Source organism: Petaurus breviceps, unplaced genomic scaffold (assembly GCF_028583685.1).
Source record: "Petaurus breviceps papuanus isolate PSGF00001 unplaced genomic scaffold, PetGlider_PUasm1.0 37, whole genome shotgun sequence".
NCBI lineage: Eukaryota > Metazoa > Chordata > Mammalia > Diprotodontia > Petauridae > Petaurus > Petaurus breviceps.
The window spans coordinates 94,372,172-94,381,958 of NW_027186296.1; the positions used below are offsets into that span (position 1 = coordinate 94,372,172).

The 9,787-nt window shown below is 39.1% G+C and overlaps 1 long non-coding RNA gene across 2 annotated transcripts in view; it reads right to left on the reverse strand.

Annotated features, from left to right (window-relative positions):
- Nucleotides 1-9,787, reverse strand: part of LOC138169524 (uncharacterized) — a 76,435-nt gene that overhangs the window by 10,083 nt on the left and 56,565 nt on the right. For both annotated transcript variants that reach the window (XR_011170372.1, XR_011170371.1), the window contains exon 2: nucleotides 503-629. This is a non-coding gene — a long non-coding RNA (uncharacterized lncRNA). The remainder of the gene's footprint in view (nucleotides 1-502; nucleotides 630-9,787) is intronic.

Sequence of the window (9,787 nt, forward strand, 5' to 3'; positions counted from 1 at the left end):
CTTTCTTTCTTTCTTTCTTTCTTTCTTTCTTTCTTTCTTTCTTTTTTTCTTCCTTCTTTCCTTTCTCTCTTTTCCTTCTTTCCTTCCTTCCTCCCTCCCTCCCTTCCTCCCTTCCTTTCTTTCTTTTTGTCTTTCTTTCTTTCTTGTAGACACAGGACTCTCTACAACAATGTCCTGCAAATAGTAGGTGCTTAATAAATGTCTGTTGAATTAAATTGAATTGAAATGCATTGCCACGTTATCCCCTGGATATTGTTGTCCAAGATATCATTAGGAAGAATAAGACACTCTTTGAAAGACAACATAAAACTGAAATTCCTTTTTTTTTTCCTTTAAGAGCCTAAGTCTCCAAACCAGAAGGTTTAGCCTGTAGGATTTTACAGTCCAGAGTCCAAGATTCCAACTAGTCTAGAAAACAAGAAGGGAAGGAATAGGAAGATTTCTTTTCTGAAACCTCAGGGGCTAGCCAACTCCAACTCCCCCTTTACCACCTTTTACTTGCCTGAGCAGCAGGAACCCCTGAGATCAAAAGGAACTGGGAATCAATAGGATTAAAGAGTTGACGTTCTTCTATTTTACCACAGGCTGTCGCCCTGGCTCCTTAGACTATCCAGCTGGACAGGAATTCCCTGGAGAAAGCAAAACAGGACTTCATAAAAGGAAGGAAGCTCAAAATTCATGTTTCCTCCAAAATACTCCTTCTGGTCTCATCAAGGGGCCTGAATGTTAATCTTCCTTTGTCCATACTAGACACAGGACTGGCTTTTTTTTGGGGGAGGGGAGGGGGTCACGTGTTTCATTCTCCTAAGTCAAAGTAAGCTCTTCATTTGGGGCAGGGAGAGGGGAATGTGTGTGAGGTGGCTGCAATTTTTAAAAGTCATTAATTTGGACGAATCAGGAAGGCCAGATAATTGAGGAAAGTGTGAAATATTTTTTTAAAGTATAAATAATCATGTTACTTCCAAGAGATAGCCTTGCTCAGTAGCTAGAGTACTAGACTTTTGAATGGGGAAGATCTATTTTAAAATCCCACCTCTGACACTCAGTTGTATGACACTGGGTTAGTCATTTAAATTCTCTGAGCCTCAGTTTTCTCATCTATGAAATGAGAGGGTTGGACTAGATACCCTCTGAGGTTCTTTACAGCTCTGGGTCTATGATCATATGGATCTATGTCGTGTGCTACGAGATAGCAGTGTATGTAATTATTGTTCGTCCTTTGTTTCAAAGAGGACCAATGATATTAGAGGTGATGTCTTGACTTGAGCATGAATTGGATTTAAGTGAGGCAGTTTCACAAAGTCATCAGCCTCACTCTCTAACAGAGTCCTCAAAGTCTAGTAGCAGGACAAAAGTTAGGATGACTGGGGATAGTCTGGGATGCAGTAGATGACCCTGGTGGCTTCAATGTCTGACCAAGCTCTAAGCCTTCTACTTCAGCTGCCTTCATGGCCATTGGAACAAACTGTTCTCAGGGGACGTCTTCACATTCTCAAGGCAGACACTATTCCCCAACTCACTGACTGGTTTGAAGCTTGTTGGTCACCCCCACCTGGTTTAGCCTGTTTGCCAAGACAGTTTTACCAGGGTGTGGCTGCTGAGCCCACGGGTGAGAGTTGGGTGAAGGGTAGACACCAAAGGTAGATGAGCAGCCCTGAAAAGGGCTTGGTAAGGCCTCACACCAGAGCTTAGTCTCCCATGAGCACCTCATATACCCCAGTGTATATAATGGTGGCATAGTGGAAAGAGTGATTTAGGCGGGAAGTCTGGTGGCAAGAAGAAAGTCTGGTTTTGAATCCTGACTCAGACCCTCACTAGCTATGTGACCCTAAGAGAGTCACCTAACATCTCAATGTCTCAGTATTCTCATCTATTTTAAAAAATGGGATGAAATTATAATAATGCTTCAAGAATAGTAATCCCTCTGTAGTAAATCATTATTTAAAGTTTACAAAGCACAACCCAGCAAGGTAGAAAGGTTTGCCCAGTGTTATCCCTACTAGGGTGATGGAAGGAGGCTGTTTAATGAATAAATAACATGTGCAATTAGCATATTGATTGGGATGGTTTGGTTGTCCCTAGTGTAGTTAAACTGCTTGAAAGGGATAGAAAACAATCTGTATTCTAACGCCATCATCCCAGAGAGCAACTCCTGTGGAGAAGGGGCAGGTCATACCCACCAACTCTCAACCAACTGCCACTCACAGAGCAGGGGAGAGAGAGAGAGAGACAGAGAGAGACAGACAGACAGAGAGACAGACAGAGACAGAGAGAGACAGAGACAGAGAGACAGACAGAGAGACAGACAGAGACAGAAGAAGAGAAGAGGAGAGGAGAGGAGGGGAGAGCAGAGAAGAGGATGCCCAAAGCAAGTCAAATCATCACCGATACTTTGACCACTCTCTCCTTAGATCCTGATGCAGACATCTCAGGATCTTGAATCCAAGAGCCATGGAAAAATCAATGTCTCTAACCCCATCATCCTTGGGAATCAACCACTGTGGAGATGGCAACTGCTCTTATAGGTGTTATAGTCACATCTACTAAAGACCTAGAAAAGAAAGTTCTTGTCCCCAAAGTCCTTGGCATTGCCAAATGGTTTAACATCAGAAACTAATATGACTTTATCAGTGGAAATGGCATTCAAGAAGCATTACCTGGGTCCTTCCCATGTGGCTTGCAGCTGAAAACTTCCATATATGTTGTTTCTCCCATTAGAATGTGAGTTTCCTGAGAATAATTACTATCTATTACTATCCCAAACACTTCACATAGTGCTGGCACTTGCACATAGTAAGTACTTAATAAATGTTTCATTCATCCATCTGTTCAAGTAGTTTTAAAGATCCCCCAACTTTGCTTGCTGACACTATGAAATTGCATTTTCTCAGAAAAAAAAGTTGAACAAAGGATGGGGGTGGGGGAAGAGGAGCAAATATCAATACAAATTCTAAGAATCATTACAGATATTAATTAGTGGAGTACAAAATCATGAGATTTTTCTCATTAAAATAAAAATAATCATGATATTTTATTAGCACCCCCTCCCCCTTCCCCCCCCCCCCCGCTCCAATACCTCTGGACTTTATCTGTCTGTATCTCCAAATGACTTAGTGGAGCCTGGCCAGGAAGGAGGAGAACGAGGTTGGGTGAGCCAATGGACACATGAGTCTAAGGTGTTTTCCTATATTAAAGACAGGAGTAAATTCCCAGGTGACTATTTTTTAGAACTATTCAGAACACTACTGGGCAAGAAGTTTACTCCTAGAGAGCCGGAGGGGGAAAAGAAACTCACAACCCAGGAATTTAGTTAGAAGTCAGTACTTAGGGGCGGCCAGGTAGCATACGAGCAAGAGCACCTGCTCCAGTGTCGGGATGACCTGGGGATCAAATCTGGACTCAGATACTCAGCACCACACCCAGAAATAACTGGCCGTGTAACCTTGAGCAAGTTACTTAACTTTAATTGCTTAAAAAAAAGTCAGTACTTAAGATAGAAAGAAAATGAGTCAGAGACCTGGGATACAGTTCTGGTTCCAGCTACCCATTAGTTATATCACCTTGGACAGGTTACTTCCCAGTTACTTTAGTTCCCAAACCAATAAACCTTTCAACCTCAGTTTCCTCATCTGTAAAATATGGGTGTTAGATGAAATTATCCTCAAATCCCCTTCCAGGTCCAGGACTTTGATCAGGCCTCAAATAGCATCATGGGTTAGAGTTCTAAAGCTAGAAAGAACTTCAGGAACCATCAAGAACAGAAGTTCTTAACCCTTTTTGTAAAAAACTCCTTTGGCAGTCTGATAAAGTTCATGGAACACTTCTCAGAATAGTATTATTCAATGTACACAATAAGATACATAGGATTACAATGGGAATTAATTATATTCAAATACAGTTATCAAAATGTTTTTTAAAGTCCACAGACCTGCTCAATTTATAGATGAGGAAACTGAGGTCTAGTGAAGTTAAATGCCTTACTCAAGGTCAGACAGATGTTTAGTTAAAGGAGCAAGATTTGAACCCACAGCAGGATTTGACTCTAGGGTCAGTCCTAATTCCATTATACCATACTACACACAAGCATGATGAATCAATTTGGACTCTTCCAAGTGATTTCTTTGATACACTTGTGCTTATACTTCTTTTTTTATTTTGCTTTTTGGTTTTTGGAGGGCAATTGGGGTTAAGCAACTTGCCCAAGGTCACACAGCTAGTTTTTGTGTGTGTGTGTTAAGTGTCTGAGGCTGGATTTGAACTCAGGTCCTCCTGACTCCATGGCCAGTGCTCTATTCAGTGCACCACCTAGCCTCCCCCTGTGCTTATCCTTCTTGTTCAAAGGAACAAAGGAGATGTTGGTGATGGATTTGGTATTAACAGACTTAGTCCCTCTCTGTCATTGTAACTGAGTAAGCCACCTCATTTCTTAAAGCTTCAGTTTCTATACATAATGAATAAATACTATTAACATTACTTATTAATCTTAAATGACTAATGTTAGTATTACATAAATCTTAAACTTAAGAATCATTGTGAGAGGCCAAAGAAATATTTGAATTCATTTATAAACTATAAAATATTACAGAAACATTGCTGTTATCATTAATACCTGGGTCTGTAATTTTATCAGTTTGAGGAACTCTGAATATTGAAATTTCCTCTTTTGATATAGCTTTGCAATTTATTTGTAATTTATAATCTTAGGGAGTTGGCCAGGGTACTGAAAAGCTAAATGACCTTTCCAAACAGTATAATTCAGAAGAAGGACTTGAATTCAAGTCTTCTGACTTTAAGGCTGGTCCTCTATTCTCTATTCCAGGCTGCCTTTTCTTATTACTGTTATCATCATCATCAGCAGTTCTTCAAAGTACTGTGGAATGTGGAATCTAAGGTCTGCCCTTTGCACAAGCCTGATGGAGATGGTTAATATTATTATGTGCCATCTTGATGATACTCTGTTGCTTTAAAAGGGTCCCTTCCTCTTGCCGTGAATGTGATGGCTGCTCAGCAAAATGTCAGATGCCAACTCCAATGACTGGAAGGCATGTAGCAATGATGATATAAGCATGTGGGCTCCGTTTGGTCCTCTATGTACATTCGATACTCCAGGCCATTTTTGTTAGACCCTACCTACTGCCAGGCAGATTTATTATCCTTGACATTTAGAATGAATTGGAAAGAAACAGATTGAGTGTAATACACTCAGCTTATCAAATTAGATTGTAGTTAAAGGAAATTCAGTGTGAATCTGACTCAAGAATACATGCTTGCCACCAGTAACAGCCACCAAATTAAAATTATGGGCCAAATTTTTTTTCAATCACCTAGCAATTAACAGTATAATCATTTTAAATGAAAATAACCTACCCAGTACAACATGCCTACCAGTTTTTAAACCACACTCCAATGAGAACTCATTTCCCCACTAGGTGTATGTGTGTCTAGGAAGGGGGACAGGGTTATACTTGTATCCCCTACCATTAACACATACTTAAAAGTCATAAAATTAGGGGCGGCTAGGTGGCGCAGTGAATATAGCACCGGCCCTGGAGTCAGGAGGACCTGAGTTCAAATCCGGCCTCAGACAATTAACACAAAAAAACTAGCCATGTGACCTTAGGCAAGTCACTTAACCACAACTTCCCTCCAAAAAGCAAAAAAAAAAGTCATAAAATTTTAGATTTGAAAGTAATAACCAATCATTCTATCAGTGAACATTTATTAAGAACCTATTGTGTGCCAAACACTATGCTAAACACTAGGGATATAGAAAGAGGCAAGGGAAGCTAGGTGGCTCAGTGAGTAAAATGCTGGCCCTGGAGTCAGGAGGACCAGAGTTAGGTTCTGGCCTCAGACACTTAACACCCACACCCACACCCACACCCACACACACACACAAACCTAGCCATGTAACCCCAATTGCCCTCCAAAAGGAAAAAAACAAAAGAGGCAATAGACAGTCCTTGGTCTCAAGGAACTTACAATCTAATGATGGAGCAACAGGTAAATAAATATATACAAAGCAAGCTATATTAGGATAAATAAAAATAATTATTAGAAGGAAAGTACTAGAATTCAAGCAGCTAGGTAGCTCAGTGGGTAGAGCCCTAGGCTTAGAGCCAGGAAGTTTCTTCCTGAGTTCAAATCTGGCCTCAGATACTTATTAACTATGTGACCCTGGGCAAATCACTTAATCTGTGTTTGCCTTAATCTACTAGAAAAGGAGATGGCAAACTACTCCAGTATCTTTGCCAAGAAAACCCCATGGACAGTATGGTCCATGGGGTCACAAAGTTTCAGAGATGACTGAACAACAACTGGAATTCAGAGCGGTTGGGAAAGGCTTCCTGTAGGAGGTGAGACTTTAGCTGGGACTTAAAGGAAGCCTAGCAGATCAGTAAGTCAGAGCAGAGAAGGGAGAGCTTTCCAGATGTGGGGGACAGTCAGAGTAAATATCTGGAGCTGGAAGATAGCTTGTTCGTAGAGAAGCCAGGAGATCAGTGGCACTGGATGAAAAAGTACATGTCAGGGAGTAAGGTGTAAAAAGACTGGAAAGCTTTGAGGGGTGTAGATGTTGAAAGGCTTTCAATACCAGACAGAGCATCTTGATTTGCTCTTGGAGGCAATAAAGAGCCACTGGAGTATTGAGTAGGAGGATAACATGGTCACTTTAGTGAATGAAGGAAGAATGGACTGGAGTAAGGAGAGACTTAAGGTAGGCAGACCCACCAACAGCTATTGCAGTAGTTCATATAGGAGGTGAAGATGGTCTGCACTAGAGTAGGGACAGTGTTTGAAGAGAGAAGGGGGTCTATATGACAGATGTTGCACAGGTAAAATCGACGGGCCTTGTCAATAACTTGGATATGAGGGGGGTGACAGATAGTGGGGAGTTCAGGATGACTCCTAGGTTGTGAAGTTAAGAGACTGGGAGGATGGTGTTGCCCTCTAGAGTTACAGGGAAGGTGGGACAGGGGACAGAAAGGTTTAGGGGAAAAGATAATAAATTCTATTTGGCACATAATGAATTTAAGATGTCTACTGGACATTCAATTTGAGATGTTTTTAAGGCAGATGGAGGTGTGAGATTAGAGGTCAGCAGAGGTATCATGTGGTATGATTCCTTCATTTTACAGATAAGGAAACTGAGGCTCAATAGAAAGTGGTTAATTATATATTTATATATATTTATATGAGGGCAATTGACAAAGTATCAACAACAATGTAAAGAATGCTTCCAATGAATAATTAATAAGAGAAATTAAAGTTAAGCCATCTCTCTGAGGTTTTGCCACACACATACCAGATTTGCGAATGGGACAAAAGATGAAAATGGTAAGTAAGTGTTAGAGAGTCTGTGGAAAGATGGAAATACTGATGACTGTTGGTAGAAGTCTCAACTCATTTGACTCTTTTGGAAAACCATTTGGAAAAGTTACTAAACTATACATACCCTTTAATGTAGTGATAATGCTACTGAAGATATACCCCAAGGAGAAGAAAGACAGAAAAAAATGGTTATACATATCTATAAAACATTCAAAGCATCATAGATTTAAACCTGGAAGGTTACTAAGAGGACTTCTAGTCTAGCTCCCTCATTTTATAAATGAGAAGTTAAGGCACAGAGAAGTTACATGATTTGGCCAAGGCCCTATGGTAACAGAGCTAACATACTTTGGATACATAATGAGAAGATGGGACTCATTAAAAAAAGACCCTAATGTTGGGGAAGACTGAAGGCAAAAGGAAAAGGGGATAGCATAGGATGAGAAAGACAGATCAACAGACATAGGTCAATTGATAGATTGATAGATAAGTAGTGTCATGGAAACAACAAACATAAACTTAGACAGAGTTTGAGATAGGGAAAGATAGAAGGATCTGGAGTGCTGTGGTCCATGAAGAGTCAGACAGGACTAAACAACACCAGCAAGTATTATGTGTCATGTATTGTGCTAGGCACTGGGGAAAAATTACCACAAAACCCCTAAATAATCCCTGTCTCCAAGAACTTTTCTGCTATGGAAGAAAAGTACGTGCATTCGTATAAGACAAAATCCATATGAAGTAAATACAAGCTAATGGAGGACAGGAGAGGAGGCACTAACAATCACAGAAAATGAGGGAAACCTACCTAGCCCTTCCGGGCTTCAGTTGTCTCATTTATAAAACAGAATTAATAATCAATCAATAAGTATTTATTAAACACTGTGCCAGACACTGCACTAAGGGTTAAGGACACAGAGAAAAAGCAAGAATAATCCCTGCTCTCTATGAAAAAGATAAGAAGATAAATAGTAGATAAAAGATAACCTTAGAGTGGATGGCATCAGCAGCTGGAGTGACTAGGAAAGGCTTCCTGAAGGACATAACAATCGATGGGTCTTAAAGGAAGCCAGGAATTCTCAGTCAAAGGTTGCAAGGGAGAGCATTCCAGGCTCAGGGAACAGCCAGTATGAAAGATAGGGTGAAAAATATGGCTGGACCCATTACTTAATGCATATAAAAGAACTTTAAAAAGTTGAAAAAAGTATTATACAAACATATTGTTATTACAATGGAGGTTAATAAAAGTATAAATATTTTATAGAGCCCATGCTCTTCATGTTTTGTTTTGTTTTGTTTTACAAACACTAGGACTTGAAATAACATCACACATAATACAACTGATTATATTTTAATAGGCAGGAAAGGACTCATTATTGATGTGGAAATCATCTATGAATCAGATGTCTGTGTACAATTAGGCTACCCCTTTGTCAGAGAAAAGATAAGAATGAGTAAAAAGCCAGAAAAAGAAATAATAATGAAAGAAAAGATATGGCATGCAATTGAAACAACTCAATCCAGAACTATTTAAACAAGTAATTGGTAATGAAAAATGGGACATGGACAGCAGAAATGACATCAACATCAATTAAAATAATTTTATATCAAAGTTTAACCAATGTAAATCAGTTTCCCTAACAAGGAGAATTTTAAAAGTCTAAAATTGCCTTAGTAAGAAAATACTTGGCTTACTTTCCAAGCAAAGAGAGATTGTAGCCAAAGGGAATACTGATACAGAATATAAACTTACTTATAAAATTTTCTAAAGAAGATGGATGAGTATGAACAGCATTGCCTCAATAAGCAGAGAAAATCAGTAAAGGAAAAATCAGTTTAAAGAAAACTTGGTAAGAGAAAGAACTAAGCAAAGTCATAGGACATGTGGATGAAAATTGAAGGAAGATGAACAAACAAGAGAAAAATGGAAAAGATCTGCAAATATTTTTTCCAATTTTTAAAAACATTTTTATTTAAAGTTTTGAGTTCCAAATTCTATCTCTTCTCTCCTCCCTCCCTGAGATGGAAAGCAATCAAATATAGATAATACAGTGCAATTATGTAAAACATTTCCATATTAATCATTTTGTACAAGAAGACTTAAAAGAAAAAGAAAGAAAGTGAAAATAGCATGCTTCAGTCTGTATTCAATCAATATCAGTTCTTTCTCTACAGGTGGATAGTATGCTCCATCATTAGTCCTTTGGAATTGTCTTGGATTATTGTATTGTTGAGAATAGCTAAGTCATTCACAATTCTTCATTAAATAATATTGCTTTACTATGTACAATGTTTTCCTGGTTCTGTTCACTTTACTATGCATCACTTCATGTAAGTCTTTCCATGTTTTTTTAAAAATCATCCTGCTTGTCATTTCTTATAGCATAATAATATTCCATAACAATCATATACCAAAGCTTGTTTAGTCATTCCCCAGTTGATGGGTATGCTTTTGATT